Below are 13,325 nucleotides of genomic sequence, written 5' to 3'. Positions count from 1 at the left end.
CTGTCTTTGCAGAAATACTGGCAATTCCCTTGCACGGAACTACTTGACAACCAAAATTTGGAACCTTTAGAAAGCTGTATAAGAATATACAGCTATACAAGGTGTATATAACACTTTTTTTTCTGTATAAGGACATTTCAATTTTGATTGGGAAGAAAAGAATCAATAGTTGAGAAGAGTAGCTATGACATTTTCAATTTGCAAAACATCTATGTTATTCTTTATAATTTTCTAGAAGCAGCAGGGAGCTGTGTGTGCTCCTGGGGAAGCAGTGACTCCTATGTATCCCATGCTGTCCTTCCCTGGTAAGAGCCCTGTGGGAAGTCCAGGGAGCCTCCAAAACTGCTACTGAAAAATAGGAAACTGAGGGGCGGGCTTCAGAAGAGTCACCCCAAATTATCCGAAAATCAGGTATTTCTCCAGGATAGTTTGATTTTGCCATAGGGACATTCACTAAATTGAACCAGTTCAGTCATCAGACTTCTCCCTCACTTCTGCTCGCAGGAGCTCCCCAGAAGCATTCCCCTGCTCCGCATCCCAGGCTCTGGCTCCCCTTCTCTCAGCCAAACCAGACACAACCTTCTGTCCAGCAGCCAAACGCGAGCTCGGCGGTAGCGGGCATGGACGCGGGACTCCTCCTCATCCTGCGGGGCTCCTCTAGGTGGGGCAGGCGAGTTTCCGCAGAGAGAGGAGCCCGCTCCGGCGCCCGCGGCTCCGCCGAGCTTCCAGCGGAGAGCGAGGGGAAGGAGAAGTTGCGACGGGACCGCGGGGCCGTGGGCTGACGGCTGCGACGTGTTTGGGCTCACTGGGACCCAGTTGGGGACATTCATGACAAACTCTGCGAGCGGAGGAGACGCGCACTGGCACCTGTGAGAGCCCGAGCGAGCGGGACCCCGCGCCCTGTGCCCGCCGGAGCCGCCCCGGGCATCCCGCTCTCCCTGCCCGCCGGGGCAGCCCTTCTCCGGCCGTCGGAGGCCGTGAGCCCGTCTGTGCAAGGTAGGCTCCCGTTTCTGTGCAAGGTAGGCTCCCCTTTCTGTGCAAGGTAGGCTCCCCTTTCTGTAGAAGGTAGGCTCCCGTCGAGTACGTCGGCTGCCTCTCCCCAGAGCCAGCGTGCCTCTGGTACGGGACCCACTCTGTCACCGCGATGTCGCTGACGGCTGCGGATGGAAATCTTGTTGGGTTTAGGCTTCGTTTGAAAGAGGTCTATCATCCAGTGAGTTTCTCTGCTCCTAGCACAGGACTAAAGAGCTGCTTTTTTCCTGCGAATGCCAGAAAGTAGCCACAGTTCTTGGTAGTACCTTTGGTTAGAAGTTAAAGTTTGTTCACACAGGACGTGGAGTAGAGTTTTTCATTATTAGAAGTACTGATGTTCTGACTGGTTTCTAAACTCTAGAGGATCCAGAGGGTTTTTTTATTCCTATAGATGTACAAATGTCTCCAGAGGATAGTGGAATTGCTCTTTTGGGTTTTCCGTTAACATTGCGAACTAATTTGCCTGTACTTTTTACACTGCTACTATACTTTTGAAATCCCAACCACTGCTGTAAAATATCACAGTATTGATAGTGTTGTGGCTGACTGCATACACATGTGAATACATGTTTATAGCATGCTGATTTTTATTTTCGCTGCTTCCACAAGCTCTCTGTAAAAGAGTACGGTGAGCCTGCGGTCCAGAGAGGAAAGCAGGCTGCTGCCCACACTGAGAAGAACCTGGGCGGAGTGGTATTGCATACCTGCTCCAAGCACAGGACTCTGTAGCCGTATGTGGTGGCAAAGTAGCTCTGAAATGCCCAGCTATACCTGGGGGAGCAGAGAGCTCAGCTGGGACTGCAGAACCTGCTCCACTGGGGAAGTGGCCTCTGTGGACCTTGTATGACTACAAAAGGTTGTCATCTGTACAAGGCTGGGGGGTTTTACCTGCTGCTGCTGCCACGGCTACAGCGCTGATACTGTGTATCAGAAAAAGGGCAGCCTAAGAGAATGGTGTGCCATGCAATGGCATGCCTAAGAGAAAAGATGTTTTCTTTTTTACAACTAGTGAAGGGTTAGATATTATGTGAATGGGCAGTGGATGGCACTTAGGATCTGTTCCCCATGGGATGAGATCTTCATCAATAGTACAACAATGCCAAGGAGGGTAATGACCACCACCTCCTTGGGGTACCACATCAAACCTCTCTAGATGCCTCAAACTACAAGAACATTTTTCACGCTTTTGGCTGATGTTCATTCGAGTAGACAAGAACAATGGCCATGCTGCCCCTCCTCTACAGCAGAGGTGGGAGTTGATGTTGTATGCTACAGTTTCTAATGATGGGTCTTGAAATGCTTTGGGCAAGTGGTGGAAATCTCTGGCAGCTCTATGGGAAAAAAAAATGTGGGAGATCTCAAATTTTAAAAGGAAATTAATGTGACTGTGCAAAGTAGGGTCAAACTCCGTGACTATTATCAGGATTACTCAGTTCTTTGTTCTTCTCTCTCAGAAATGTCTAAGTTGTACAAAGTGAAAGTTTGGGTATCCTCTATTGAAGACCAATACTGGTAAGAAATTAATTGAAAAATTAAAAAAGACAAGAACTGTCAAATAAAGGAAATACATTCAGCAGCAGCAAGTTTGGCTCCACACCACTCAGTGGGAACCATTCCACCTTCAGGTAACCTCCAGTGAACCCATTTTCACTGGAGATCATTGACAATGGTGAAACTGTTACCAGATCTTAGCCCAGTTCTTTTGGTTGGTAGGGCACAGCATAGCTGTGTTCTGTTTGCAATAATGTAGTCTGACCACAAGAAAGAGCTCAGATGAGAATGTGCCCAGAAAAAAGCCAGCAGACTTTTTCTTTTTTTTTTTTTTTTTTTTTTTTTTTTTTAGTACATAGATAGCTTTTGCAGAAAACCCCTGGCAAAAATAGACTGATTTTTCTGTGTTGCAGCTAGATGAAAAACATGTGATGTTTTAATTTTTCACATAGGATCGTGAGATGGTCATTTTCAAGGCATCGTACTAAACTGTGTGCCATGGAAATCATCTCATTGAAAGTGTTGAACTGAATGCATTTTTACCATAGGGTTGTTAAGAATTCCTCTGAAAATTACTTCATGTGGAACATTTAAACTTTATGTGTTAAGGTGGTGTTTCTTGGAGGACTGAAATATTTTAACGAAGTCCGAAGTTTCTAACTGAACCCATATAGCTGTGCTAGATAAATGATCCAATCTCAGTTTTCGAGAAATAGCAGCATAAGCTTTTGAAGATTAGATTAATATTAAGATAATGTTTTTCTCATGTTGTCATCAATGAAGGAATTCCCCTCTAATATCCTCAACAGAGTTGTTTCCTTTAACCATGCTAGGATAGAACTGGGTGTCAGATCATATCTATGCTACTTCTCTTTTCAGCTAAAAGGTAGATAAATTGCAACGTGAGCTACTGCCTATAGCAGAATAACTAGAGAGGTGCCAGCATGGCCCCGCCCTACAATGAGTCATTGGTGTGAAGCTGAGTGTAGATCAGGCTTTCCATTCACTCCTGTAAAATGTATCTCATTTGTTCTGAAACCAGGCCTTTATTTTGTTCTAGTGGCCTCCTGACCCTCAAGACCCAGTATATATTTTATGATGCAAGAGAAGGTACCCCTTTTTACTCAACACGTCCTGAAGCAGCAGCTCTTGTTGCAGAAAACCCTTTTTTCCTGACATGTAGAAAAGCTCTGGCTGGTGTGTCGATAGGTCAGGGAGGTATTTGCAAAAACAGAGACACTTTCTTGCCATGTATATTCCAAGAAGCTAAGGCCCTATAAAGAATTAGATATTACTGAACAAGGATGGAGTTGTGACATATAAGACTCCACCTTGGCAAGTATAACTGACCTCTGCTGATGGTCACTTTATGGACAAAGTGTTTGACTAGACTTGTCCCAGAAAACTAAGAACCTTCATATAACAAAGACTAGAACATACAAATATTATTTGGATGCCAAGTAACTTGCTGTTCCTTTGTTTGATTTATCACTCATCCAATTCTACTACAAATGGATGAGATTCTGGGCCGATGCAGTCAATGGCAGAACTCCCACAAGGGTGGTTTGCCCAGCTCTTGCTGGCTCTTTGGCAACATTCAGTGATCAAACACTGTTTCCTGAATCATATTAACTTTGCACACATTTCTTCTGACTTGACGTAGATCAGCTTCTTCTGTTTCTTTCCACTGGGGAAATCAGAACAAAAGTAGAGAGGACGTTATTTTCAAATTCAGAAGGAGTCCATTAGAAACAAAAGAATAAAAGATAAACAAAAACTACTTAAAAAGCATTATCTGCTATTGTCTTATGAAGAAGTTAAAGCTTTGCCAGTGGATTTTCAATTCTCTGTGGAGCTGGAGTCGGGGCCACATCCTCCTGATCTGACGCAAGTGAGTAGTAGTTTTGAAATGTCAGAAGTGTCATTCTGTGAAGTTAAGCCACAATGCTCGAACTGAATCACCCACCATGAATCTAGCAACAGGTTTTACATTGCCACATTACCATAATGTCTGACCATCTGCAGTGCAAAATCAATAGCTAAGTCTCTGGTGGATTTCATAGAGTTTCTGGCATTCTTTTTCAAACTGTTCTGGAAAGTGGGTATTTTTTTGTTTTGTTTTGTGTGGAGTTTGTTTTATTTGGCCTTAAATTCTTCCTGTTTGCTTTTTGGGAGGAGATGGTTGGTAAGAGTTTATGTGGCAGAAGGGACTGCCAGAGCTGTGTAAGTTTAGTAACAGAAAGACTATTTGAGGAGGTTGATGTTGTTCCATTCCCTGTCCCACAAGGAACATCTCCAGCAGTTGGTGCTATCTCAGCTGATCCTGGCTTCATTTGTGGTGCATAGGAAGCTAGGAGGGTCTCAATGACCTGACTGTGCAGGGTCCTGCTCTGATAATAAAAATGTGCACAGTATACTGTGTTTTGAGAATGTTACTTTGATACAGTCAATGGCTATGGGTGAATTAAGGAGAAAAAGTAAAAGAGTTTAGTAAACTTAGTTTGACTATATTTGTAGCATCCTGAATGTTGATAAACCTGAGATCCTTTTCGTCTTAAAATCTAAGATCAATCTAGTTGCTACCCTTCAGCATCCAGCTCTTCCCAACCAATCTTCAGTGAGATACTTGCTCCCTACTAGAGTCTGGCATACAAAGATACATGACTTCCAGCTTCCTGCTGTCTTTATCTCTGCTGTGCAAGTGCTGATGAATGCACATCCCCTGAAGATCATCGTGTTAATGAGCCTTGGGTTCTTTGGGCTTTACAGCCAGGAAGGATATAGTGCTGCAAAATTTAGCTGCATCCAAGTTCAAGCCAGCTCTTTGGTAAGAAGGAACCCAGGAAAGATTCACTCTTTTTCCTACCTCCCCTGGAGGTTGCATATGAAGACTAGGCTTTATCCTCTGTACAGCAATGGAACAGGCTGGGGACCAAAGCAGAAACATATGGACAAATAATGAGAGTGTTTTAATTCTGACAGGGCATCCATCTCTTCTTTTGGATATATCACAAACAAAAACTATTGAAGTGCCAGTTAAGAAGCATACAATTATTTGCAGATTGAGTGCCAGAATTTTACATTTCATTTGAAGCAAGAACCATTTTATGAGTTCAGGATTAGATACTTGTAATTATCCAGGCTAGAAAGATGCATTCCTAGGACATGCTCCATTATTTTGGAACTCTATACACACTGCACTTTTTGAGAGAAGGATCAGGGAGGGAAAAAGATCTGTACAGTAATAGCTGATAAATTGAAGCTTTCTAGAACTTGGCTTCTGTCACTGAAAAGAAGAAGAGTAAAAGACCCTGTACATCTATATCACACATCTTGGAAGAGAAACACTGAGACTGCAAAAATTATGATGAACAGATGATATCAAAGGCTAAAATAAGCAGTCTGTTAAAATACCTGGTGCTGGTTTATAGCCTGCTCTATGAAACAGACAGAATCATCAAACATGAAGGACTTCAGTTTACCTCTTATAACAAAGCAAAACTTGAAATCATGATCCTTAAGTAACATTTTTTTTCCTATTGGAATCCACTAAAAATGAAAAGGCCGGGGACATGTTCTCTTTTTGTCACTTGGGATTTTGCCATTTCGTCTCTCGGTGGGTAGCTGATGACAGTGTGTCCCCTGAGTTAGACATGTTTGTATTTACAAAAATAGGAAAGAATCATCTGTGGGGCTGCCACCCATGCAGTGGTACGTGACAGGGGGCCAGCAAAGCAGCAGCACCTTCAACTGGCCACCCTCTTTCTTTCTGAGTGTTTACCACCTGCACAGCAGGCATGGCTCGATGGCTTGTGGGCTCACCTCCAAGCCACGGGAGTTTATGGGCTGGCGGATCCGCGTAAGCCGAGGCTAGCGTGAAGTCTGGCAGTCTGAAGCTGGTTTCATGAAGCATCCAGTTTTGCCAGCTGCAGGAGGGTAATAATTTCCAAGAGAGGGACAGAGCACACAGCTGAGGGCAGTAACTATCTCAGCTGTCACCATTTATTCCATCACCAAGTCTGAATGTCAACACCCTCCAAGAGAGACAAAAGTAAAACTGAGTATCCAGGCATTGTGGGGCACAGATTTATTTCATTAAATTGAAATACTTCCCCATGATGAGTCTTGTCTCTTTAAATTTTCCATAGTGAAAAAGCATGCCCTAATATATTGCCAATTGGAGGGATATATTTTCTGTGCATGTGTAGATCCAGTTGGTTTCTTTGGGACGTAAAATACAAAGGAAAAAGCCATTGTTCTTGTCTTGCTCTCAGTTTTCAAAAACTGACAGTTCTTATGAGCAGACCAAAACAGATAACAGATGGCACTGGCTAGCAACAGGAAAACCTAGATGCAAATATTATATGGTATATGAAGAACATCACTGATGTGGCAGGGTTATGTTTTCTATCATGGTTTGTAACCAGTTGTGAGAAAAATCCAGTACTAGCACTTTGTGGTATTTAATTGGATGTGAAAGGTGCAAATAATTCAGCTGGTGACCAAATGATAAAATTGGTAATAAATAAATAAATAATAAATTTAAAAACCACCAAAAAACCCAACCTGATAAAATGAATATAAAGGGATTCGATATACTTCCCAGTAAAGCAAACAGGAGACTCTCCAGTCACGTCAGCAGATATCCAACCAGCCTGTGAATTTCTGATTTTCTTCCAAGATCCTCATGTACACAGGCTACACTGCAAAAGAGAAATAAAGGGTGCTTTTCTCTGAATGCTTTCCTGACACAAGTGATCAGTCAGTGATTTTCACGGACATCAAAATCAGGCACCATGCAGGGTCTCTCAGAGAAAGCAGCAGGTCCAGCATGTCATCCTCACAGGTACCCTGCACCCCTGCTCTCCCACACCTGGACATCTTCACGATGAACCAGGAGCCACAGCTGAGCTGAACTACAGGAGTGTGCCCAGTACGGTGCAGGTCTCCCAGAGCTTGCATAAGGCTGTTTCTAATTTAGCTTTGGTGGAAGTCAGACTAAACAAACAAATGGGTATCTCTGCTGCAAGTATCTGTGCATGGGGAAACACCAGGAGCAGCTTTGAGGAGGCAGTGAGTGGTGCCCTTGGGGGTACAGCACAGGGGAGAGGCATGTCCACATGTAGATGAGACATCTGGTTGCAGCTTGATGAGTGTACATATTTTCCACTCACTCCTGCCCACAATGTCACCTCTACCTTGGCTTTTAAAATGCAGCCTCCACAGCAGGGAAAGTCAGTGCAGGTTAAAACTTCTCTTTCCAATCAAGAGTGAAACTCCTCTTGTAGCAAATGAGTATCAGATCCAAACCCTAGAATGAGTGGTAGGGGTCTGAGCAGATGGAAAGTTGAGGTCTAATGTCCTGGTTGGGTAAGATTAAAATTAATTGCCTTTTTTCTTGAAGAAATGGGTGCTTGCCAAATCTCCAGTGTAACGCAGAACACTTATTTCTTGTGCTGCAGAGCTCTAAGATATCAGACCTTCTATGTACTGCAGCAGACAAATGCACTCAAAATGACAGAGCAATTTCTCATACTTCCTCTCTTTGCCTCTACCCTCAGTGCCTGTAGAGGCAGATCCATGGCAGTGAGCACAGTCTTACCTTGTTGGTAGAAGAATGTGGTTAAATGCTCCCTGATTTTTTTTACTAGAAAATGAGTCTGTTGATGTGGTGCCAGTCAAATACTGACAGAAATTTGAGAGAGCTGTGAAGCTCACTTGTTCACTGATGCTTCACTCATAAGTGGTGTGCCTTAGTAAGTTACTTTGCTGGAAAAATACCTTTTTCTTAGCCCTTTGCCCATTTAATACTGAATTTATGCCTACAGAGAGCATCAGAGCATCAAGAGTTTTCTTCATCATATGTATAAAATCCAGGATTTCTTTGAAGTGTTTCTTAATACTCTTTCTGTGTTCAAGTAAACTGTCACTGAGTTCACTGAGGTTTGCCCATGCAAGGAGCAAAGGTTCTGTCCCCTTGAGATTACATAAGCCATTTTCTAGTAATTTGTCTACTAAGGTGACAGATTTCCTTATTATAGCACTGAAAACAGGAACTTCACTGTCTTCTAACACAAATGGCTTTACATACTTTATGAAACAGAGCCAAAGGCACTGCTCTTGTCAGCTGGAGTTGCTGGCTGTTTGGTTGATCTGGACATGAGAATTATCTACTTCCCCTTCCTCTTTTTTTGTTTTTGTTAATGAAGGCTTTATACCTGACTAAAATACATAGCTGCTGTGTTTTTCCCTTCAGGTCATGTTATCGGAAGCTTTGACTTGGGGGTGGGAGTAAAAAAGTTCACTTACTGAGTAAGATTAAAGAAATTAAAGGCTAAGGCTCATATTTAATTTTCCCTTGTAGATGTAATTTTTCAAGCAGTGACAGCATCAGAACCTTTTCAAGTTTTATAGCTATTTCACATTTGGCAGAAACAACAGGAAACCATCTGTAGAAAAGCAGGATTGTTGTAAGCATAATATTCAGTAATGAAAAAAAAGATTAAAAGAAAACACTGTTATCTATATGTGATAGCTTTGAAGGTGCAAAGAGCAGGATGCTTGCATTTGCTACTAACTTTATAAAAATCTTCTAGATGAGTAAGCCATGGAAAATAAATTATTATTTCAGCAGAAGGAATAAATCCAATAAGAAATTTGGCTTTTGGTTTCTTGTTGAGATTTCCATGCTGATTGTAAAGATGCTTGTGGTAAGGAAATTGTATATGCCTGTTTTCTGTAAATTGTAACTTACAGTGGTGGAGCTTACCACCATTGTAATTGTAACTTACCGGCACACACACAACTTCAAATAGTCACATTGTCCTGCAAAAGGCAAGTAAGCTACTCATGTTCTTAAGCTTTAACTCCAGGCCTGAAAGCTTTTTTTAGACAAGGGAAATAAAAATAAATTGTGGAGATTCAGATGGCATGTACTGTCCTCCGTTCTCATATGACAGGATGTTCTTGTTCTGGTTTTGTGTGTTTTCTGTGCTGGAAAGGAGACTTCCAGACTTAGAAAGTGCATACCCATCTCTTGAAGGTAAAAAATACTTTTTGCTGAAACTTGCTTTGTTCAACGGGGTGTCACATCCCAAGGCTGCAGTTTCAGGGGTGCTCATGGTAGCCAGTAAATACCTCTGAAGAGCATGGTCAGTCCCATAAAGTTGTTACATTGCAAATATCCTTGTCAGAATGTCCATTTAAGAAAGGGGAAGAACCATTTTTTTCAGATGTGTTCTAAAATCTGTCTCTAATTTCTTTGTCACAGTGTTTCAAATTTTAATAATCAGACCTAGTTTTAAGATAGCATTTCACTGTGCAGAAGTCAAAATGTGTCAGGGAACTGCAATGTCTTCTTGTTATTGATGTCTTAAATTATAGCTAGACACCCTGTTTTTCCAGTTTTTGAGGCAAGTTATGAAGGCCTTTTTTTTTTTTTTTAGCGCTGAGCTGATGAGACATTAAAGGTTTCTTTTTCAAATAGTTTGGCTGTTAGGTTGCTCCTTTCACTCACACCTGCCCCTTGACTTAGAAATCGTCTCCGCCTCTTCTGCATCAAACACTGAATTTACATAGGCACAAAGAAAGTGTGGAAGGCCAACAGCTCGCACCGTCATTAAGATGAGACTACAAGAAGAACAAAGCAGCACAATGGTAAGAGAAATCTAACAATACCGTGCCTTGCTGCGAGTCTGACTAACCAGGGCTTTCCCACAGGAGGGAAGGGTGCTGAGGATACCGCAGGATTAGCAGATGCATGCAGGGCTGCTGGCAGTGACTAAGCCAGCAACAGAGAGTGAGTCGAAGTTCTAGACATGAGTCAGGTTTTGAACTTGTTGTGGTTTGTAGCGGCTCAAAAGGCTTTGTATGGCATCACTGCCAGAGTCTGCCACTGTGAAGTGATGGGCTTACAGCTGGTAGAGCCACTGACTGCTTTGGAAGGGAGTGCTTGCTTTCAACAAAACACTCTAGTTGAGCTCAACATCCACAGCACAGCTTTGGCATTATTTTAATGCCTTTAACAAAGTGCTCTGGCTTATTAATTCAGTAAGATCTTGCTAATTATGCAAGGCTCCATGGGGAATTTTAGAGATGCTCAGAAGTAGCATCGTAAAATTATTTCTTAAAATATATGAGACAAAAATAAGGCAAAAGCGGTGGAATGATACATGCATTTAGCAGCTAAAGTAAAAAAAAAATCTCTCTCTGCATGCCTTTTCTTCTGGAATTCTAAAACACAGAGGAAAGAAAATGAGAGGAAAGCATGATGTCTGGATTTGTTTTGTTTCTTCAGAACTTTCTGTTCGTGCCTTTTAAAAGAGTTTGGCATAAAGATTTGAGTCCTCAGTCCTGATGTCATGGGTGTTTTTGCCATTTATTTTAACAAACTGTTGATGTACTTTTATCTGCTGTTGCCTGTGCCTATGTCGGAGATGGACTGAAAGAAAAGGTGCAATTGCTGCACAAGCTGCTGAAGCTGTATGAGTTTAATCAAAATGAGTGAAGGACATCTATTATTCCCCTTGCAAATCCAAGTGCAAACACAGTGCTAACAGCTCAAGTTTCCCAGAAATAGATGCAGAAGCTGCTCTCTGTGGTATTTTCCCTACCATTACTAATTCTAGATGGATTAATTTAACAAGAGGTGCACACAGACCTTTGCTTAGCTTCATAGGCATGTCCACTTTTGCAGAACAGATGCAAACTCAGAAACAATTCTGCTTAACTCTGCAATATTTTTCATCTGGAGTTTTCATGCTTTTTTGTAAATGTAGATGAGACACTTTTCCTTATTCACAGAAGAGCAATTAGTGCTGGGTGTTTGAAAAGTGCATAGAGTAGCAGGCACTCTCTGAGTCTTTGATTCAGCAGCACTCTGAGGTGAGAAGCAGATTCTGTTAGATCATCTTCAAGGACTTAATCCCAAGGAGGAGCTTGGATGCCTAGCAGACAAGTCACTTCATATGCTCAGTCTGAAACTTAGGTACTAAGAAATCTTGCTTGCCTCCTCTTCACCGCAGAGGTACCTACATACCACAACACCCACGTTTGTATCCAGTGAGTTCCTTGCATGCCTGAACATGTGCTTCTGGACATGCTTTACCTGGCTTGGGCTGTGCTGGATGAACAGACCCACACACCACAGTCAAGTCCTCCCTGAGAATGGGCACACTGTTGCATGCTCAGGTAGCTCAATGGACTCAATGTGTTTCTCAGCCTGTGGAGACTTAAGCTGTTTTACTCACAACAGTGTCCCCAGCCCCAGCCCTTGTGCATTCCAAAAGAGGTGTCTGTCTGTCTATCCCTTTTGGTTTTTTAACTGTTATGTTTTCCCAGGGATAAGCGACAATTTGAAGAGAAAAGAAAAATAATACTGCAATGTGGTGGCTAGGGTGTCCCTACACACTTGCCGAAGTGTGTGGAGGTGTAGGCTCTGGGTAGTAATATATCTACATTTAGCTCAGAGTAAGAACTGGAGCCCAGTTTCCAAACCTTGACCCAGGTGATGCCCCAGTCACTAGGTTTGGGAGTCATGTGTCTGAGTGAAATAGAGACAAAAACTGTCTCATGCAAAACAGAAAAGCTGCAAGAGGGGGGAGCTGGACAAACCTAAGGGAGCCTGTGTAGCCACGCTGCCTGGCCAGGGGCTCTGAACAACTCCCTCTCATAGAGCCCACACCGCCAGCCCCCAGCCACTTAGAGGCAAGATTTCCAAAATTGTGTTCAAACAAAGGAGGATCCTGGCAGATGGAGGTGTTTGGCCTTGTGTTGCCCTGTAGATGATGGGGGTATTTAGTGCAAAGAAGTGGCAGGAAGGGTTCCATAGGCTGGAATTTGGAGGGAGTCTGGAGGACTGTATGGCAAAGCCTTGTCAGGTTTCTAAGCCCTGCCAGGGTCATGGCCAAGGCATTTTCAAGATTTCTATTTTGAAATGTCTCTTCCCAAACTCTGGCTGTAGCAAGGATGCTGCTACCTTCTGTGTCTGCTGTGGAGCACTGAGTCCATTATGGCACTGTTTCTGTTGTGAATCTGGTCCGATCCCCAGTGAAGTAGGAAACCTTCCTGGGAAAAATGCCAGACATTAGTCTGGGCTAGTTAGAGATGGCTAAGAGGCAAGTGGCTGCAGGAACACTAAGCATGCATGAAGGATGATTTCTAATATATTAGTGTCTTGTGGCCAATAGCCAGCTCCAGCTGAAGCTCTTCTCACTGGGACACTTGCAAAGACCTTGCTGCCATGTGTATTTGTCAGTAGCTCACAAGGCACCCTTGTCACATGCTGTAGTGCAGCATGAAACCTTTGGGATCTGCAGGGAAAAGGGGCTGGGGGTGCACAATTAAGCTGTGTGGGAAGTGTGTGGGAAATTACTTCATGGCCACACAAAGGCCATTTGCTTTGGAATCCACTTAAAATTTGGGTAAATACACACAGTTAAAAAAAACAAAACCACAAAGTAGCCGTCCTGCAAATATCCAATAACCCCATGGCTTTGGCACTCTCTTGAGATGCAGGTGTTGGAAATTCAGCTCCCTGTTCCAAATTAAACAGAGAGAGTATTTGATGTTGTCCCGTGGTACTCGAAGTGTGTCATACACCTGCACCAATAAATTGATCTGTGGAAACCATGTACTCCTCTGAAATGTGCTAACCATGCCCTGTAATCAAGCCTTCAGTGCTTACTAAAGTTATAGCAAAACATTTTGATCTGTTAAAGAACTATTATTCGGAGTGAAAGCAGAGAACACAGCAGAGATTTAGGAGAAAGATGTTGCAGGGCAAACTTCAGTGAAGGGGTAAT

Source organism: Sylvia atricapilla, chromosome 2, assembly GCF_009819655.1.
Source record: "Sylvia atricapilla isolate bSylAtr1 chromosome 2, bSylAtr1.pri, whole genome shotgun sequence".
NCBI lineage: Eukaryota > Metazoa > Chordata > Aves > Passeriformes > Sylviidae > Sylvia > Sylvia atricapilla.
This window is presented reverse-complemented; position numbering follows the sequence as displayed.